This window comes from Trachurus japonicus, chromosome 9 (assembly GCF_045865225.1).
Source record: "Trachurus japonicus isolate A0001 chromosome 9, Traja_1.0".
Lineage (NCBI taxonomy): Eukaryota > Metazoa > Chordata > Actinopteri > Carangiformes > Carangidae > Trachurus > Trachurus japonicus.
The window spans coordinates 5,310,882-5,325,749 of record NC_140915.1 but is presented as its reverse complement, the minus strand read 5'-3'; the positions used below and the strand labels follow the sequence as shown (position 1 = coordinate 5,325,749).

Sequence of the window (14,868 nt, the reverse complement as noted above, 5' to 3'; positions counted from 1 at the left end):
GTTTTTCCATATTGCAATTTGTCAACACTGCAAAAACTCAAAATCTTGCCAAGTATATTTTTCTAATTTCTAGTCAAAATATCTAATCACACTTAATATAAGACAAAATCACCTAAAGAGTAAGATTTAACTGAGATAAAGTAGCTTGTTTTTAGACAGTGCATCTTGAAAATCTTGATAAGTGAAATAGTCTTGAAGACATCTTGTTTTGAGTCATATCTCAGATGAAACAAGCTTTTTTGACATTTCATAAGATTTTTAAGCTGCTGTGTTATTTGTAAAAGATGAATCGTCTTGTTTCAAGAAATAGACTTAACTTAAATTGAGACAACAGATCTGCTTTATTGAAACTGCAGGTCAACATGGGGCGGCAGTGACTAAGGCAGTAGAGCGGGTCGTCCAATAACTAGAGGGTTGGCGGTTCGAATCCCACTCTGTCCCAGTCGCTGTCATAGTGTCCTTGGGCAAGACACCTTACCCAACTTGCCTCGTGTGAATGTGTATGAATGATCATGGTGGTGGTCGGAGGGGCCGTTTGGCACATTGGCAGCCACGCTTCCGTCAGTCTGCCCCAGGGTGGCTGTGGCTACACGTAGCTTACCACCACTGGTGTGAATGTGTATGAATGAATAATGGTTACTGTAAAGTGCTTTGGGTGTTGGGAAAAAGCGCTATATAAATGTAATCTATTATTATTATTATTATTGACATGCCCAACTCACAACAACTGACAGTACAGTGGGGCTATTTTTCTTTCATTTCCTTCACACTGTAAACCTGAATGTTTAAAGTAATTAAATAGATTGAGTACAGTATACTAAAAGTTTTTTTTTTAAAAAAGGTTCTACTAACTTAATTATGTCACGTTCATGTAACATGTTATTTCATTTTTGAGTAATTTAAACTAGCCTAATTATTTTTGATTAAATTAAACTATTGGTAGCCTATAATAACAACTTAATAGAATTAAGTAATTAATGATAAAGTCCTCTATTTCAAATAAATACAATAACAACAATAACATCTTAAATGCATTAGACATTAGTGGAAGGTGTTTTTAATCGCTCTGAATCTTTGTCTTATCGCTTTAATGTAGCCTTTATTTTATTTTTACTTTTTTTTATTCTGAGTTAATCTGTGATTCAGCCTCCGAAGCAGCAGGTGGCGCTAATGCACATTTACACTGATTGCTACCGCTCTGGAAAACAACAGAAGAGGACGGTTTGAACGGAACAGCAGTTAGCAGCAACAACAAACAGCACGGAGGAGCAGTGGACTGCAGCCAGCATCACCGGACTTACTGTAAGTTTTGAATGTTAATGTTAACATACTAACATTTATTTTGAGTGCTGTCCGGCGGGTCTGTGTTATTTATGTGCTTTTTTGCCGCTCTCCCGGAAGGAAACGTTGTGCTAGCAGGGCTAAGGGGCTAACGGCTGCAGCAGAGCTAACTGTCTGCAGTCAGAGCTTTCCAACCGTTTTCTTGTCAGAAGTTTTTTTGGTTGCATCAACCCTCTGGGGTCGGCAAAGGTCTCACATGTTTTTGTTTATTTCGGTCATTTTACGCCGTAGAAAGCAGTTCAACTATCCGTGTGATCGGGAGACTTTCCCCTTTCAAATGCCACGTTGTTAACAGAGTTAGAGAGCCACTAAGTTAGTAGAGCACAGGGCAGGCACACCAAAGATATTCAATAAATAAAATAATATTAAAATATAAACCGTCTTTGGGCACACTGCCTGTGTGTCTTGACTGTGTGTCTCATACCTTCTATAGACGCTCGTTTTAAATTCTGTATGAACACTGAGACACAGAGATTGCTGTTAACAGACCACAAATTAACTGCCTGCGTCCGTTTTAAAACAAACAACTCTGCTTCAGCATGCCAGCTGGTTTTCATGACAAAGATGAATAAATCAGAGTTCAGAGGATGATATGACATTAACTGTGTGTGCAATAATTTCAGATAACAGATATGTTTGAGGCAGAAGAAGTCCAGACTGAGAAGAACCTGCCCTGGCCTCACTAGAAAGATGATGGAGACTGTTTCCCCGGCGCCAACAGACAGTGATGTCCTTCCCACCAGTGAAGTGAGCTCATGGACCTCAGGCCTGCTCTCCAAATAGAGTTTGAGGTAATATGGATCAGCTCTCTCTTTAAAGTGGAAATTGTAATTCTTACCCATTTGTCAGCTATTTGCTGCTTTACAAATGTGCGAACTGTTTAAGTGTTGTTGCTGACTTGTCTTTGTGCTGTATGCAGAGCTCCAGCGGAGTACGAATCAGAACCACATTCTGAGCTAGACTGCCATGTTCGTCGACTGATGACCTTATTCAGACAGAAGGCAGCAAAAACTGGGAAGGCAGCAGTTGCTCTGGCTTTTAAACATCCATGATGAACAGGTAAATAGATTACACATTTCATAGGTTGAACCAGAAAACATTGGACAGGTTCAGTGATTCAAAGGAGCTTTTTGAATTTTGCAATTAGTCCACTTTGTTTGATATTGATATCGTGACAGTGAGACATTAAATTGAAACGAAAGACACTGAGTGTTGCTGGCACTTTCAGATGGAGCTTTCTCAGTACTGTAACTTTTGTCAGAATTTTGCTTTGTAAGTTATATGTTTGTAAACAACCCTCTACTGTAGGTTCCAAATGACCAAAATGCATGATCCTGACAGAAGGATGTCTGTGTTATGTGTTACAGGAAAAAGAAAACGCCCTCTCTCCTGCTCAGTCCTGATTGTGAGTCCGTCCAACTGCCTCCTAGCGGTAGGAGATGTGGCGGTAACCTCTCCTGTGGTGACGCCTGCGACTCCCCTGAAATATCATCAGGTCATCACACAGAGTTTGATTGAGAAGTGCAGGTGTGAGTAGGGGTCTATATGCTTTGAGTGTGTGCAAAGCACAGATTTTGTACGTGTATTGAGGGGCACATTGGTCAGATGTTTGGACCTGGCCTTAACTGGCATGCTCTGCTATTTTCATATTGCAGTTCCATAAATACTGTGAGCCAAAATGTTGAGAAAAATTAAGCTGTTTCCCTTTTATGCAGTCCTCTGGGACTTTTTGCTGTTTAAATAAAAAAAAAAATTGGTTAAATGCAAGACTAGTTTTTATTTTGTCTGTCTTATTAGTAGTAGTTAATGTCTTGAATCTAGTAGGTGAATGTCTTGAATCTAGAACAGTATTACTTTTGTAGAGCTTACAATAAGCTAAATACACTTGAGATGATGACAGGATGGTAAATTACGGCTTATTATTGCAAAAGAGCATTGCCTAATATGAGTCAGGAATGCTAACTTCAAGACATTTTGTCTCAAAATGCCAGTTTCTAATCTTATTTCAAGTAGGTGGTGGACTTAAATCTAGAACAGAGTCACAATTATAGAACTAAAAATAAGTTAAATACACTTGAAACAAGCAGGATGACCCCCCAAAAAATGCTACTTTTGAGGGGAAAGTACTATTTTTGAGCATCACAAGCTTATTATGAGACACAAAACATCACAATAAGAGTAAAATATAGCTAAAAATGAGTTTTCCCAGCTAATTTCAAGATCACTCTTATCTTATAAGGCTTAAATATAATGTCTTATTTCAAGAAATCTTACCAAGAGAATTTTCACTTGTTCCATTGGCAGATTTTTTTGCTTATTACAAGCAAAAATATCTTGTTTTAATTTTTTTTTGCTTATTTTTGGAGAGGCCGTTTTTCCAGTGAACTGTTTTCAACACATTTTGCAGGTTGAGGGATGCCTCCTTTGTTGCTCACTCTGAAGTTTTTCCTGTTTTTTTCCCCCCTGTTTAGAGTTTTCTAGGGAGTTTTTCCTCAGTGGGTGTGAGGGTCCAAGGCCAGCGGATGTTGTGATGATGCTGTGTAGAGCTTTTTGAGACAAAAAAAGGGCTATACAGATAAACTCGCCTTGCCTTCCATCCTCCCTCTGTGAATTTAATGAGCTGCTCCTCCGCTCTTCTACTTCTGTAAATCACGTGACTCTCAGGGTGTGTCTGTGCATACACTTCACCTTTCTTAAAGAGACAGAAGAATCTCTTTTGGCTTGAATAACACAAGGAATATGGAGATAAATGATAAGAACTGATCTTCTAGATGTCAAAATCAATTTTAAAAAAAAGTTCTTCTCCAACACTTCTTGATTCACTTTTTTTGATTTCATGACACATGGAGCAGACTCCTCGGTGTATATACAGTATATATACTTTATTTACAAATAACTGAATCCCATGGTCGTACAATGAACAGGTACAGCTGAGAAACTCATTACAGATTACCAATATAAACAGTCAAAGATCCATGAGAAGCATGTTTGTTACTGAAGCAGACAGAAAATCAGCAGAACAGAAAGAAGAGAATCAAATTGTTGTTCAGCCTGATTACAGCGCCCCCTTTTGACTGATCTGTGCCAACATTTACCTGAAACATTCACACATTTATCTCTGTAAAAACAAACGTGGCTATTTGATTATTTGGAGATAAACTTCCGTTCACTATCAGGAATCTGTGGACGCTGGAACAAAGTCACAGAGACAAAGTCTTTAAAATCAGATGGGCAGAGACTGAACTGTGACCACAGCGCCACCTGCTGACACTACTGTAAACAGGCAGAAATCTGTCTCTATATTCATCTAGGTGAGTATTTGTTTCCTGTTTGTACATGAAATGTTTGTGTTTTCCTTTGGCGAGGGAAGCTTAAGGCGTTGGTCACAACAAAATGTAGTTTTCTTAATACATCCAGTGACTTCCTGTTGAGTTTTCTGACCCTTTGGTCCCTGGACACTCGATAAAATCTTTGCATTAAAGTAAAGAAAGAAAAAAACAAGAAACAAACAAATCCTTCCTTTGTTAAAAAAGAAAAACATGGCTTCGGTGCAGACGCAGCGTGCAGGTTATTAAATGATGAACAAGCAACAAGATGCCTGAAAACCTGTAAGTCAGATGTTTTGCAGTGAGGGAGGGGTTTCGTCCATAAATCAAACATCACAGTCAAAGAAGGCAGCTGTCGACCAATCAGAGGACAGCAAAGAGTAACGTCACACTGATCCCTCCCCATCAGACAGACGTGGACACAGTTAGAAACCAGAGTGTGTGTTGAAGTGGTCCAGGACTCCCCTGGCCCCGCCCACAGCAGGACTCACTGGTCTGAAACTGGAAACACTGGATATGTACACATGATCACCGGCCCAGACCAGAACCACGGCGCCATGAACACGGAGATGGAAACAAACATGGCGGGAAAAACATCACACAGCCGCTGCTTTTTACATTTAAAGGGTGTTTAGTTTGCCTTTCACCCCTCAAAATCTGATAATTGACTAAAAATTCTGTAATTTTCAGGCTCCTGGGGTTGAAATCCATGTGGTTTTACCAGCCGTTCCCTCAGTTGTTATCCAGTGACGTCATTAGTTTTTGTTAGAGCACTGGAAAAGAGAGTAACGACACCACCATTGACTCCCGTGGTAAGGGTTTAAGGGTTTAAGTGTGTAAGGGTTTAAGGGTTTTGCGCCCCGAGTGGCAGGATATGGGTATTGCAGAAGCGCCCAGAAAACTCATTCACTCCAATGTATGTGTGTTGCCCACTTGCTTGTAAATTGATGAAAACGGCCGTGTTTTTGTTTTTAGGTGTCTAGGTCATATCAAATTATACTTATAATTTGTTTATTACAAAATGTAGATTGAGACATTAATGTAGACAACAGTTTTTTTTTGTTCGTTTGTTTTTACTCGCCTATGTGTTAATATTTATCTGTAAAGGATCCTCAATGATGCTATTAACGTGGGTGATCTATAAATGTCCTTAAATTATTGAAAACACCACACTTGCTCATTCACCAACAATGCAGAGTTGTCAGTTCTTGGGCGCTTTTGCAAAACCCATATTCCTCCACCAGGAGGCGCTTCCATTGGACCAATGCGTGTCGTTACTCTCTTTTCCAGTGCTCTAGTTTTCATATTTGCATAATCCCACCCCTACCTGCCAGTACAGCTACAGGTAGAGGGGGCGGGGCCTGGTGAGCAGTGTCTCATTTGCATTTACAGTGACAGGCACTGACACCAGCCGTTCTGAACGGAGAGAGCTGTGATGTTTAATCATTCGGGGATTTTGACCAAAGCGTGTCAGTCACAGACACGTCTTTAAGAACCTGGGAACTGTTTTAATTTGTGGAAAAGGGGCAGAATGTGTCTCTGATGAAGCTGATGTCACTGGTTGAAGCAGAGACCCGTTGGTAGTTGTCTGTACATCACACTGACATCTAGTGGAGAAAAAATCATTCTTAAGATTACATCATAACTCCAGCTCCAACTCAGAAAACCAACATCTACCATATGGAGCTTCAACACAAACATCTACCTTTATACTGTATGGAGCTTTAATACAAACATCTACCTTTATACTGTATGGAGCTTTAACACAAACATCTACCTTTATACTGTATGGAGCTTTAATACAAACATCTACCTTTATACTGTATGGAGCTTTAACACAAACATCTACCTTTATACTGTATGGAGCTTTAATACAAACATCTACCTTTATACTGTATGGAGCTTTAACACAAACATCTACCTTTATACTGTATGGAGCTTTAACACAAACATCTACCTTTATTCTGAAGAAGCTTTAACACAAACATCTACCTTTCTCAGTGACTGAAGTTTGAATTCATCAGCTCCTTTGTAGAATTTACATTCGTCTTCCTTAGGTTTTAAATCACATTTCAAAACTTTCCTTTCTTTTTTCAGTATTGTTCAAAATATTTGAGTACAAACACTTCCCTGCATCTTTTTGAAAAATAGTTATTAAGTCCAACGTCTGGTAAATTAAAAAGAAGTCCTTCAAAAGTAAACCGCAAATGACACAAAACATGATTAAATATTTTTTATAAATGCTGTATGGTTTCAACAAAGCGTGAAGCAGCAATGAATGTGCTCCAAATTAATTTATACCAGGTGAAAATCATCTGTGTGTGATGGAGGCTAGTCTGACTGGTTTTCATTGTGTTGATCTGTCTCTTTAAATTATTCCTCGACCAAGAAGAGACCACAGAGTTAAGTTTCACTTTCGTCTGAGGTGCTGGTGGTGTAACGCAGACTGACGGTGCAGTTTGTCCTCCTCTCTCTGTGACACCGACATGTCTCATAATGACTCAGGTGAGAGCTGCTGTACAGTCTGAGTCCACATGTTGTAAAGTAGTGTTATCATTACGGGGAGGTGATTAGGTTATCAGCATGGTGGCATTCATAACGTGAGCGTGTGGCTCGCAGGGAAGAAGACCAACACAACAACACTGACATTAACACACTGCGGGCAATTTAGAGTCGTAAATCAACCTTTACAAGATATGTGTTGTAAACTCAGCGAGGAAATTGAGCCCAGAATCGTTTTGCTGCGAGCCAGGCTGCAGTGATAAGTAACTAACTAGCCTAACGCCCTGAACAGCCTATTCATGTGTCACCTTGTTGTATTTGGTGGACAGCAATGTACTAGTAGGCTACTGCTACTGCTACCTACTGCTGGAATAACATAATATACATTACATTGTATATGGTGCAGGGATGCAAACGGGTCAGGACCAAAAAAGAGAGGAATTGTCTGGCGTGGGAGGGGGCTTAACAAATAATTACATTACAATATCATGGAAAAGTCAATTTCCAGTAGTTCAACCCCAACCAAGTATTGATTGATTATAGATGGACATAGTTTTCAGGAGGCCAACATTTCTATATTAAAAATGCTTTAAAAAAATAATAAAATAAAAGATCCTTTGCAATATTTCCATTTTGGAGATACTGAATTTTAGGTCTCCACTGAATGTTAGTCATAATTATTACTATTAAAATAAACTGAATAAATAAAGACATGGGATGTTTCATTCAGTGTGTAATGGACATATATATATTAATGTGTTAGTTTCACTTTAATTGAACACATTCTACATCGTGGAGGCGACGTCTTTCCACTCAGGGCTTCCTTCACCTCTGAAACGGGGCAGAGCTCCGTGGAAACACCTGCCTGACACAGCAACGTAGGGAACCGTGCATGTCCGCGCCCACAGCTCCACGGTGCACGGGGGAAAAAACGGCGTCGCCGTCGCACCGACTGCACGCGGATACGCGCCGCTTTAATGAGCGTGCACGTCGCGCGTCTACTTTGGAGGTCGGCTGTTATCAGTATAATCAGAGACCATGAATGAGTTCGCCTCACGTGATTGTCACTGTCAGCCTGTTAGAAAAACATTTACTGACCCGAGCTGAGACGCTGAGACGCTGAGTCCTCCCTCAAAACAAAAACTCTTCGGATCTGAACGATTCACACAAGTCACCTAATTGGTCATGAAAAAAGCGAGTTTCGCTTTTCGGCGCGCTGTTTGCATCCCTGATGGTGGTTGACATGGTGTTGATATGGTGTTTATGTACATGTACATGACTGTGTCAACAACCTTTTGTTGTCGTCGTCCTACACAGAGTTTCTCTCAACACAAGAGGAGGAGCTGAGGATCGTCATCGTGGGGATGGATGGGGCTGGGAAGAGCAGCAGTGGAAACACCATCCTGGGACAATGGTGCTTTATTTTGGAGTCAGTGACGCGCTGCTCCGAGGGCAGTGCTGTGTTGGATGGACAACACATTTCTGTCATTAAAACCCCATACGAGTTTATGGGATGTCCATATGGAAACCTGATGGACCAGTGTGTTGGTTTATCTGCTCCTGGCCCTCATGTCTTCTTGTTGGTCTCCAGACTGGACAGATTCACTTACAGGGAAAAGCAGTTGATGCAGGTCATGAAAGAGATGTTCAGTCCAGATGTGGACAGATACTGCATGGTTCTCTTCACCGGTGGAGACCAACTAGAAGACACGATGGAGGAGCTCCTGGACCAAAGCCCAGACCAGCGAGACCTCGTGGCCCGGTGTTACAACCGGTACCACGTCATCGACAACACGCTGAAGGGGAAGGATCGGTCTCAGGTCACCGAGCTGCTCCACAAGGTCAAGAACATGGTCCAGGAGAACGGAGGAAGATACTACACCAACGAGAAGTTCCAGGAAGAAACGAGGAAAAAAGAGGAGCGGAAACAACGAAGACCTGTAGTGGTGCCCAGAAGAAAAGCGTGGTGATCAGAGGCCTGAAAGCTCCTGTAACATTATATAAAGAGAGTTTAGCTGTGATGGGTTTAAGCTTCAGTCTGCAACTGGTTGAACAACATGTATATATATGTATATATATCAGTAATCTAAATGATTACAGACCAATAGCTCTTACTTCAACAGTGATGAAGTGTTTTGAGAAGCTGGTCCTGGCACACATTAAATCATTACTCCCACCCTCCCTCGATCAGCATCAATTCGCATATAGAGCAAACAGGTCAACAGAGGACGCCATAAACACCACCTTGCACTCTGTTTTGACCCACCTAGAACACCCAGGCTCATATGCAAGAATTTTGTTTGTGGATTTTAGCTCTGCCTTTAATACTGTCATCCCTAGCAGGCTAATAGACAAACTGCTTGAACTTGGAGTTGCTGAGAGCACGTGCAGATGGATCAAAGACTTCCTGACAGACCGCCCCCAGACTGTTAAGATGGGGTCTTACCACTCCCCGGTCCTGACGCTCAGCACTGGAGTTCCCCAGGGGTGTGTGCTTTCTCCTGTCCTCTTCACACTTTACACTTCGGACTGTACAACAATCCATGACACAAACAGAATAATAAAATTTGCTGATGATACAACAGTGGTGGGGCTGATTCAAAACGGTGACGAGACAGCATACAGGGACGAGGTCCACAATCTGATAGTTTGGTGCACAAACAACAACTTGGCACTAAACCCCAACAAAACAAAAGAAATGATTGTGGACTTCAGGAGGAGGAGGGCAGAACCAGCACCTCTGTACCTCAAGGGTGTGGAGGTCGAGAGGGTCGGTGAATACAGGTTCCTGGGCACACACATGTCACAGGACCTCTCATGGGCTACCAACACCACTGCCCTCGTGAAGAAGGCTCAGCAGCGGCTCTATTTCCTGAGGACTCTGAGGAAAGTCCACCTCTCGAAAGAGCTGCTGCTGTCCTTCTACCGCTGCTCTGTGGAGAGAATCCTCTGCCAGGGCATCCTTGTGTGGTTCTGGAGCTGCACGAAAGCCGAGAGGAAGGCGCTACAGAGGGTAATAAAGACGGCACAGTCCATCACCAACACACAACTCCCCGCCCTCGAAGACATCTACAGGTCTCGTTGCCTACAACGGGCAAATAACATAATTAAAGACTCATCACATCCAGGAAACCACCACTTCACACTTTTGCCTTCTGGAAAGCGCTACAGATGCCTGAAGAGTCGCACATCAAGACTCCAGAACAGTTTTTATTCTTGTGCCATTAAAGAACTAAATAGCAGCCTAAAGAACAGATAGGCAACAATGGGTTGTGCAATCCCCAGCGGGCAATATGCAATATCTCTTTTTTTTTTTTGTGTGTGGACTAATGTTCCCATATGCTTTTATACTAATATTTCATGATGTTTTTATAGGTTTTATGTTTTGTATTTATTCTGTCTTGTATGTGTTGTGTGGTATCACAGCGGAGAAGCAACGTGAATTTCGTTGGAATTCTTTTTTTCAATGACAATAAAGACAATCTAATCTAATCTAATCTACATGTTAATGTAAACAAGGTCTGAAATAAAATGAGAATCAACAAAATCTGAAGTGTCTTCATGTTTTAAAGGGGATATCATATTATGAAAATATCACTTTCTGAAGGCTCTTTAACATATATTTGTGTGTTTGGTTTGACATTCGGCCCCCAAAATGTGAGAATTGACAAAAAAAATCTGTGATTTTCATTGACTGAAGCAGAACAGACATGACTTTAAGAACCTGGGAACTAGTTTAATCTGTGGAAAAGGGGCAGAATGTCTCTGATGAAGCTGATGTCACTGGTTGAAGCAGAGTTCTGTTGGTGGTTGTCTGTACATCAGCGTCACACTGACATCTAGTGGCCAGTTTTAATTTCAGAGTAAAAATCATTCTTAAGATTACATCATAACTACAAACATCTACCTTTATTTTGAAGGAGCTTTTAACAAAAATATCTACTTTTATTTTGAAGGAGCTTTAATACAAACATCTACCTTTATTCTGAAGGAGCTTAATACAAACATCTACCTTTATTTTGAAGGAGCTTTAATACAAACATCTACCTTTATTTTGAAGGAGCTTTAACACAAACATCTCCCTTTATTTTGAAGGAGCTTTAACACAAACATCTCCCTTTATTTTGAAGGAGCTTTAATACAAACATCTACCTTTATTTTGAAGGAGCTTTAACACAAACATCTACCTTTATTTTGAAGGAGCTTTGACACAAACATCTACCTTTATTTTGAAGGAGCTTTAACAGAAACATCTACCTTTTTACTGTATGGAGCTTTAAAGGGATATTCCGGCGTAAGTTTAACCCATGGTCCAACGCACCGTGACACCGAGTTAGACCCCCCCTCTGAAGTCTGCTAACCGCTAGCTTCTCTAGTTGTAGCAACTTTAGCAATGACCACACCATAACAAACAGCGCAGTATACGGATCCACTATCAATCCATCAAAAAGCCACTTAAAGCCACAAATAATGCTCAGAACAACACCAAACGTCATCAACAGTACAAACAGGGTCCCATCCCATAATACGAGGCATCAAACATCTGTTAGCTTAGCCTGGTTTCTATTGAAACGAGACGAAAACAACTCACCCACTCTCCTCCAGTTATACGCTATGCAGCAGCTTTCCATGTCCAGGCACTGACAACACACGTCCGAGTCCGACTAGCAGCACAAACATCTGGTTTCAGCGGCCATGGTCAGGCAGTGACCACCACACTGACCACTTCACCAGCACATAGACTCCACCAGTAGCGTTCCCTCTTTTACTTTACTCCTCCATTTCCTTCAGCTCGTCTTCAGTAAACTCGGTCTCAAACTGATAGTTGGCGCCCATTGAAATGAAACCAGTCGTTGTTGTTCTCAAACTGCATAAACTCAGCCGTGTTGGCCGCAAATAGCACAAAAAAACCAATTAAATAAATAAATGAAAAATTCTGTATGGTTTCAACAGTGTGAAGCAGCAATGAATGTGGTCCAAATTAATTTGTACCAGGTGAATATAGGCTACATCCTTTATACATCATTTTGTATAAAAATATATTTTTCAAGATATTTGAGTACAAACACTTTCCTGCATCTTTTTTTATGTCCAGATATTTAATAATACAGTTGTCATTTTTTATCCTTCATAAGCAATCGGAAATGGCACAAAAAACTTCATTAAATAAAAAAAAAATCTGTGACGAACTGTGTGTAATGTAGCCTGACTGGTTTTCATTGTGTTCACCTGTATCTTCCGATTCTTCTTTGACCAATAAGAGACCAAAGAGTTAGTTTCACTTTTGTCTGAAGGGACTGGTGGTGAAACGCAGACTGACGGTGCAGTCAGTCAGAGACTTTGTTCTTCAGCTTCTTCACCTCCGCTGCTGTTTGTCCTCCTCTCTCTGTGACGCCGACATGTCTCATAATAACTCAGGTAAGAGCTGCTGTACAGTCTGAGTCCATGTCATTATGGGGTGGGGCGGCATAGAAGACCAACAACAACACACTCACATTCACACACTGTGGACAATCTGTTGGATATTTGTTGGGACTCAGAGATTAAATCGAACACAGAATCTTTTTTGCTGCGAGGCGACAGTGATAAGAAACCAAAAAACAGAGATACCTGTCAGGCGGGTTTTTCCTGACAGCAAACTTTACCTGAGACTCTGCCCTCTTAGTTTTTCTTTCGTGACGTCACACCATTCCATTGTTATGTTCTCATGGCGACAAAGAACGACTTCTTGGGTCGTTTAATGAATGTTCGGTCATGGCGGGAACACCCTGATGAAGGAGCTTGATAAAAACACAACAAAAAAAATTGTTAATGTTTCTCAACTGATTTCAATGAATTGTTTTTAAAGAGAGAAACTAAGCAGGATCTTTTGTTGATGACAGATAAGACTACACCATAGACTGTAAAAAGAATGGACGTAGCGTCCGTGACGTCACCCATTGGTTTTGGGGAGTCGTTTTTGTGACTCAAATATGGCGGCCTGAACAGCGCCATGTTGGATTGGCCGGCCGAGAACCCGCCCACTGGCCTCGAAGCAGCTGTCCACGGAGCTGCTCGGACCTGTCACTCAACGTTTCCGCGCCCTGATTGGCCAGAATTTTAACCTAATAACAGTAAAACTGTAGAGTTAAAAAAAAATTCACCCCCCTCAGAGTTTGTGCGGGGGTAGAAACTATCGATTGAGACGAAAAAACGTTCTGACACCAGGCTTTTAACATGTTTACTGAGGATGTAAAGTCGGCGATTTTAACATGGGGGTCTATGGGGAATGCTCCCTTCTGACACCAGCCCCCAGAGGAATTCGAGGGGATTGCAGTTTTTTGAACGCGGAAGTGAGCTTCACTTCTCAGACCGACAACTGCACCCTTGGACTACACAGATATTCACATGGTAACATGGTAGATGATAAATAACCTTATCCACCGCTCCATGGATTGATTTCTCACCGGCTTTGTTGTTGGAAACAGATGCACATGGAGGAGAGGAGGGTTAGAGACACAGAGGAAAGGTCCCTTTAAATGTTATGATAACTGATGATCTATAGGCTACTTCAAGTTAAGACATTTATTGTACGATGTTATTACTTCTAGTCCTGATTGTAATTGTTTAAGCTGCAGTCATCAGTGTTACGTTAGATGAACAGAATCACCTTTACAGTTGTATTTAATTAAATTAAATATTATTTCTAGTTGAACACAATGGTAATACTGTAATAACCTATGTTAACAGCCTGTTCATGTGTCACATTATTATACTTGGTGGACAGCAATGCACAATATAGCCTACTGCTGGACAATATAATATGTTTACATTATATTATGGTTTGGTAAGGTCCTATATGGTGGTTGACAACCAATGCAGTGTTTATGTACATGTACATGACTGTGTCAACAACCTTTTTGTCGTCGTCCTACACAGAGTTTCTCTCAACACAAGAGGAGGAGCTGAGGATCGTGATCGTGGGGAGAGGTGGGGCTGGGAAGAGCAGCAGTGGAAACACCATCCTGGGAAAAGAGTGCTTTAAGACTAATTCCCAGAGGCGTGTAACTCCTCACTGCTCCAAGGGCAGTGCTGTGGTAGATGGACAACACATTTCTGTCATTGACACCCCAGACCAGTTAGTCAAATATCAAGATGGAAGGCTAATGGACGAGTGTGTCCGTTTATCTGCTCCTGGACCGCATGTCTTCTTGGTGGTCTCCTGGCTGGACAGATTCACTGAAGAGGAAAAGCAGTTGATGCAGATCATGAAAAAAATGTTCAGTCCAGATGTGGACAGATACTGCATGGTTCTCTTCACCGGTGGAGACCAACTAGAAGACACGATGGAGGAGCTCCTGGACCGAAGCCCAGACCAGCGAGACCTCGTGGCCCGGTGTAACGGCCGGTACCACGTCTTCAACAACAAGCTGAAGGGGAAGGATCGGTCTCAGGTCACCGAGCTGCTCCACAAGGTCAGGAACATGGTCCAGGAGAACGGAGGAAGATACTACACCAACGAGAAGTTCCAGGAAGAAACGAGGAAAATTGGAGAAGAGAAACAGAGAATGATGGAAGAGGAGGAACAACGGAGGCAGGCAGAGGAGGAAGAGGAGGAACAACTGAGGCAGGCAGAGGAGGAAGAGGAGGAACAACGGAGGCAGGCAGAGGAGGAAGAGGAGGAACAACTGAGGCAGGCAGAGGAGGAACAACGGAGGCA

General features: G+C 41.7%; 1 long non-coding RNA gene across 1 annotated transcript; it reads left to right on the top strand.

Annotated features, from left to right (window-relative positions):
* The first annotated feature begins 1,203 nt into the window (after positions 1-1,203).
* LOC146980764 (uncharacterized) lies at positions 1,204-2,356 on the top strand. The gene is made up of 3 exons (XR_015036664.1): positions 1,204-1,302; positions 1,965-2,132; positions 2,261-2,356. It is a non-coding gene; the product is annotated as an uncharacterized LOC146980764 (long non-coding RNA).
* The last annotated feature ends 12,512 nt before the right edge of the window (positions 2,357-14,868 follow it).